Genomic DNA, 7,053 nt, shown 5'->3' with positions numbered 1-7,053 from the left:
AGTAAAAGGAAAAGAGGCAACTGGCAAACTGGAACACTGGACATCCTACTCTGTAGGAAAAGATACATTAGAATTGGGGAATGGAGCGGGCGGTCCAGCCGAGCTGCAAAACCTCTGTCTTTGGAAAATTTCAAAATTCAGCTGCACAAGGACCTGACCAACCTGATTCAACATCAAAACTGGTTTGGCTGTGAGCAAAGAGTTAAACCAGTTAACCTCCAGGTGTCCTTATTAATCTTTGGAACCCAAAAATACAACTACAAAATTCTTCTTCTGAGGAAGAGATCAGGTATGAAGGAGAAGGGGAGAGATTTGGAAAAAAAAAAGAAAGGTTAAGAATAATCAAGGAGAAGAGCCTGGCAGTAAAGCTGTAAGGACAGAGGCAACTAAACTCTCAAAAGTAGAAAAACATGCTACATCAGTGTACCAATAGGACTGTGAAGTAATCCAGAGCGTGAACAGGAAAAGGAGTTGAAGAACACTGAGGCTGTTTTCTACAGTGAATCATGAAAGCTTTAACAGGAAGCATGGGACAGCAAGAGTGCTTCACCCACACCACGTTTATTATTTTGTTCATGATGTGAACTAATTCTGCAGTCTGAGAAGGGAAGACTGTGCTTGCAAACTCACGTATTTGTAAATCAGAAGTACAGGCACAAGATAAGGAGGACAAATGCAAATTAACAGGAAGCAGCAACAGAGAAGGAATATCAGCAAATTTCAAGTCAGAATGTGCAAATACTTATTTAAACACAATGTTACATCTCATGGCGGAGGGGAAATCACATGAATTTATTTTCAAATGTTTCTGAGCTGTTTTAATTGTTTTCAGATGTGAGAGATGAGAGGGCAGGGATTTAAACACATTGAAAGAGTAGAGTGCAGTTTTACACAGCTCCATTATTGGCCAGAAACTCACAGGAATAATTCTGTGTTCAAAATACAATATATAAATTATAAATAATTTTAATACCGATCCAGTGAAACTCTTTAAGCATTATACACTGCAGTGAAGCAATGAAAAACTCAACAATATATGAAGTGAGCAAATGAGGTACTGACCAAGGAGTTATACAAGTTTCACCATCCCTATGAAATGCTGAGGATGGATAAAACCTACTTGCTCTACTAAAAGATTTAATAATCTTAGCTAAAAATAGTAATATTAATCTAGGAATGCAGGTGTTGTGGAGGCATCAGTTATACAGATGGATTGTCTATTTTGCCATGAAATTTAACAGATGTGAAACCGACAGTGAAAGGATTGAGCTGACCTAAAACAAAAAACAGGCTGCAAGAAGGCAAGCTCAGAGAAACCCTGAAGCAATGTCACAATTGCAACATGCTGGATCATGGGATTTAGTACATATATCATATAACATGATCTAATTCAAGGTGCAAGAGACCTTTCCAACACTGTCCTTTTACTAAAGGACTGCATTCTTAGAACATTTCACACAGATCAGTTTGTACTCTTGTGGCATCTATGCATACAGATACCACAGATTGTATCTTATGAATGTGCAACAGTGAGAAGACCATCAGAAAAAAAAATGTCAGGTTTAATGGATGGACCTCCCAGCCCTAGAAAATAACGAAGTCTTATAAAAGTATTGTGACATTTGAGTTAAAGTCCTAAAATGTGCGCATGTCATCGCTTATAACTAAGGCTTCTTCTTTAACACAGGACAGGCCAGGAATGCGGGATAGCAAGACTGTTTAAAGACAGCTTTTGATTTACTACTTGAAAATGGCACTATAACCTTTTAACAAATGAGGTTTCACTTTCTGAAAGGGGAGAGTGGTTGGATCAGTCACTGACAGCTGGCAGCGAGAATGTGGCTGAAGGTTACACGTGCTTGTGAAAATGGAATAAATACTTGACTACAAGAGTAAAAGGGGGTGGGGAGGAGGAGAAACCCAAGCTTTCTTGCTCTTAAATAAGTAAAAAGGTTTACCTTCAGGTTATTTACTTGAAAGTTAAAAAGAACGCGTATCAGGCAGTTCTGGGGTGTGTATATATGAGGAATAAAAATGCCAGGGAGTGCAATTTTATCCCCACAGACCAGACACAGTCAGTCAATGAGTGCTGCTATGAAGCACATTAAGTCAAAAGTTGCTGCCCTAGGCAGAAGTCTAGCCAGAAGTTAAACTGAGGTACAGTCAGAAAGTGCTGCAATCCCACACCCACCCAAAAACAAGCAAAAAGCCCAACAGAAAGACTGAAGTGATTAAGAGTGCATACACAGTATCTGGACAAAGGTGTGCGAGGAACAAGTAGCTGCTGGAGACCTTGCAGAAGCAGCAGAATTCATTGCTTCAGACAGGGTAATGTCACCCCCCTCAGAGAAAAGAAAGGGGAACACAGAAGTATTTTGTCTTGCATAGACACAAGAAGTGGAAGATAAGGAAACGGAAAGTAGCAGTCCTCTGACTTGCAGAGGACATGTCCCTGCTCTGATGAAAGTAAGCCCGATGGCAGAACTGAATTGCTTCATACCTACCAAGTACCCAAATGGGAAAGTGGTTAATTAAGTGCTCTAATTCATGCTCTGCATGGGAAAAGTTGCTTACCTGATACCTCTCCTGCTGCTGCTCTTACCAGAACAATATTGTTAAGAACAGAACTGGAGCTCAACCTGCCCAAGTGACTGCAAAGACCTGGCAAGGAGTGGCCTTAACGAAGCCAAGAGGAAACCAGAAGGGCAGTAAGCTTACTGACTCAATGTAGGATCTACAATGCAGTAAATTTCTAAGATTATTCTTTGCATCTGACTTTTCATCTGTGTCACTGACAGTAAGCATGGAGCACAGAGACCTGCAGTCACGACTGGCACTACCACCACACCACACGGTGCATTTCTGTTGGTAACTGCACAGCTGCTGTATGATTCAGCAACTTCAAGTGACATAGCAAAACATAAGGGAAGGAACCAGAACTTTTACTTTTGCAAGAACTTGATCTTAACAGATTCTAAGTAAGCAGTGTCTGCCTGGAGAGGAAAATGGCAAAAGCAACTTTCCAGGAAATTTATACAGGGGTTCAGCAAAGCTGCTGCACAAGTGACACACCTGTACTAGAAGTTCCTTCTACTGTTAATATGGCCATTGCCATTATACTCTAGAAGTTTCCCAACCTCCAAACCAGCAAATATTTTCAGTAGAGGTTCAGTACAGTAGAGGTTTCCAACTTTTGAATGATGCTGTATAATGCATAGGAAGTCACTGATCTGTTTAGGGAGGCAAAGCTTCTGGATTGCAGCAGACCTGCTGATGGCACCACTCCCTGTGCTGCTGTTTGGACTTTCTCAAAATCCATTCTTCATGCCCTTCTCTTCCTGATGATAAGATTACAAATTATTAAATACTTATCTGTTGGTTAAAATTCTTGCTTAATTATTTAACTTTCTGCTCCCAGAAGTTAAAGCAGCTAACAAGCTATGTAGTACCTGCATGGGAGACCACCAGAGAAGGCACAAGCCACTAAGACATGATCCAACACTTGGCAAACCTCAGACAGCAGAAAAAGAGACTTGGAAGAATTTACTCAACCTGCTGTCATGGCCTAGATGACAAAAAAGAAAAGACCAGGAAAGGTTTGTTACATTAAGCCCATGCTGGAAAGCTGAAGCTTCTCTGCTAAAATAAGCTAGCTAGCTTTTGCTCTCAGAGGACTATGAGATTCCTCTCACTGTTTTGGGAATTAAATATTACGTTATGCTTTCCTGTCCCATGAATACTTCAAAAAAGCAGCAATTTAATAAACTGTTAGGATTCTGGTTAAAGCAATAGAGAAGACTGAAAAGGAATGGGTTTATTTTAGTATGAGATACTTCCATGCCCCTTATGATAAATATATGCTCTACTTTAGTTCAACACCCTAGAGAAAGCGGTAAGAAGTCAGAATATTAAGGGGAAGCAGGCAATGAAAAAGTTTCTTGCATATTAAACATGTGAAGAGGCTGCTTCTGCAAAGCAGTCACAGAAACAGGATATACCAAACTCCTACAGTACAGACAATTTATTAATTGTAGCTCTGTGAAATGAGTTAAAACATTCGAGTTCCAGCTTGAAACTATGAGTTGAGCTGAATATCAATTAATGTCTCAGCTGAGATACAAACTATTTCATTTTCAAATTAAAATAAGCTATTAATAAAACATTAACCTGATTAGTAATGAGTTTCTGAAGGTCTGAAGTAGGGTGTATTTAAACCTCTGGGAATATAGTAGAAAAAAAAATTCCTTCTCGAGGTGTTATTGTGAGAGTAGTAAGTGATTAAACTGACTGGAAGTGTGATGATGATTGCAGTGTTCTCCATAATTTCTGAAGATTTGTGTAATATGGAATAAAACAATCATAAGCAACTCCTGTGCCTCAGCTGCTTCGATTTGCACTACAGAGCGCTAACTCACAACACAGCCCTGCCACCTCTCCACGGTTGCCTCAGGAGGACTTGAGTAGGGACACAGGCTCCAGGCCGCCGGCACAGACAGAGTCTGCTCATCAGAGCCTGTCAGAACCTTTTCACAATAATTTTCACATAGGCGTTTGCTACAGCTCTTCAGATCCCCAGAAAAATCCGAAGAGACAAGAACTCACTGTTCCCGAGCCTCAGAGGGCAACAACTTACTGGTCCATAAATTCTGAACACTATTCCCAACTCTTCTTCCAAATCCAAGGTAGTGAGAGGCTTCGCAAGCACATGTACGCTCCTCCTTTCCGCTGATACTTGCTACCCTCAGAACAGTTTCCAAAAAGACATGAGCTACGGGTTCAGCCACTTTAAATTGTATAAAATGGTAATACCGATGAGAACCCAATTGTCCTGCTGCTTTTTCCTGCACCTGAGCAGCTCCCTTTGTGCTGGCAAAAATATCAGTGAAGAGATATGAAAATCAGAAGCTGGTCTTTGCTCTTCTTTCACTTGACTATTTTTAACAAAAAGAAACAAATAAACCGACCACCCCACTCTTTGCATTAATTCCGCTCAGCTCCCCAGTCTGGTTCATAACAAACCACACAAACACCTGTGTCAGAAAGGACTTTGAAACAAATCACTGTGGCAGGACTGATTCTTCTAGTCACAATGCCAAAATACTAGCATCTCAGAATTTTCTTTAACTACTATCTCACTATTCCACCTGCAAGCAATCAGCTGATTTACAAAGAAAAAAAAAAGGCAATAATAAAACTGTGAACCAAAGTGTAGTTTTGGATTTCTGCCACTGCTGGTAGCCTGCAGGTCACATCAGGTGCTTAACTATATTTATTACAACAATGGAGAACTTAAGAGTAGGAGAAGGAGCAACAGCAAGGACAGTCAGCAAGAATGTTCAGGGGCTGCAAAAAACCCCCAACCCAACCGTTCCCAAGGTTAAATACTTTTCTCATAGTTGCTATTTTTAATAGACAGATAGCAGAAGATACAGGTCTTCTGATTAGAAAAAGGTTTCTAATTTTGTCCTACTGCAATAATAGTACTGTAATGTAAAGGGGAATCTCAACAGCTCATAAAAGCTACTAGTACTGTAATTTACATAATTTTCATATCTGCTGCAGATACAGCTTTCCCTCATACCACACTTATGATGCACAGTTGCAGGTTACAAAATTACTTAAAATGAGTGGACATGCAGAGGAGTCCCAGCCCAGCAGCTGGGCTATTGGCACACATCGCTCCTACCAGTAAAGAATGAAAAGATGAGTTGCTGATCAGACTGCATCCACAGTAACCTCAACATAGGCAACAAAAAAGGGTTTTTTTTAAAAAACACATCTCCAAATAAGGTCATTACAAAGCACAGTTGTTCCAAGAAGGCTTACTCACCACAACTTACATTTAAAAGCAAATAATCCACTACTTATACAAGAAAGAAAAAAACCTGTTTATTTACGGGGATAGAAAACACTTTAAAAAGACAAAATACAGCTACTCTGATGTAACCGTCTTACATTTTCATACACTCAGTAAACTCCCAAGATCCTGTCTACAATTAATTTGGGGAGAATCACAAACATTTACACAAACGTTCAAAAATGCACCAACATATTTTAAGGTACAGTAATTTAATTTAAAAAAAAAATCAACAGAAGGGTTCTCTGTTAGATTAAATACACTGTATATATAACATTGACATTCTGAGTAATAATTCCTAAAGAATAATAGCTCGGATATGCTTTGCAAATTATGTTGCAGCACATACTTAAGATAGAAAAAAATCCTTTTTCGTTATTTTCTAACTGTGGTTGAAAAAATTACAATCCACAGCTGGTATTTTCCAACATATTTTCAGCAATACAATGAATCCCCCAAATGAAACTTCTCTGTAATAAACAGTCTTCCAAAGCCTTCTGAATATAGAAGCTCAGAGTTATAGAAATTAGTAAAATCAAAACCAGCAATGCATTTCTGACCACTCAGCTTCCTATGACTGAGATCACAATAATGTGACTGTTTAAGGGCCACTTGTAACTTACATCTGTTTAAGAAATTATCGATGTTCTTGTTCTTCCTCAGTGCTGGATAATCCAGATCAAGGACCAAAGAATTCAAGCCATCCTGAAAAGAAACAAAAATAAGTTAACTGAGTTCTAAAATCATAATTAACAACTTTATTAAAACGACTACACTGAGACTGATTATACATTATTCAGGCACGCATTACATTCCTAGCAGGCAAATCAAACAAGCTCTCAAGTGTGTTTATAAACCAGTCACTGCAGAGGAGCTAACGCACACTGCCTGGCTCCAAGTTGGTCTATAAACAGCACAGATACATTACCACTGATGAGAGGCACTGGAACTTAAACTGGAGTAGTAGTTTCAAACTTAAACAGTAAGTAATCTCACTCTTTAAACACTGTTTTAAGATACTTAGTTTAGTCAATCTGCTTTTCTTATTTCCATTATACTTTTCCTGCATATTCAAAAACTTGATGTTTGTATTATCCATATTACTGCTTTGATCACAGTCTCTCTACCTTCTCATTCTGGATATTCAAAAACCAACTGCGCATTTTTCCTCTTGGAAGCAAGACATGAGCTAAGCT

The 7,053-nt window shown here is 39.1% G+C and overlaps 1 protein-coding gene across 1 annotated transcript in view; it reads right to left on the bottom strand.

Moving 5' to 3' along the window:
• The window catches only part of LOC104539349 (rho-associated protein kinase 2), a gene marked incomplete at its 3' end in the record, with an annotated part of 34,654 nt that extends 28,098 nt beyond the window's left edge, over nt 1-6,556 (bottom strand). The window contains exon 1 of the mRNA XM_010182849.1: nt 6,481-6,556. The remainder of the gene's footprint in view (nt 1-6,480) is intronic.
• Between the last annotated feature and the right edge of the window lie 497 nt (nt 6,557-7,053).

Source organism: Mesitornis unicolor, unplaced genomic scaffold, assembly GCF_000695765.1.
Source record: "Mesitornis unicolor isolate BGI_N332 unplaced genomic scaffold, ASM69576v1 scaffold17654, whole genome shotgun sequence".
NCBI classification, from domain to species: Eukaryota; Metazoa; Chordata; class Aves; order Mesitornithiformes; family Mesitornithidae; genus Mesitornis; species Mesitornis unicolor.
This window is presented reverse-complemented; position numbering and strand designations above follow the sequence as displayed.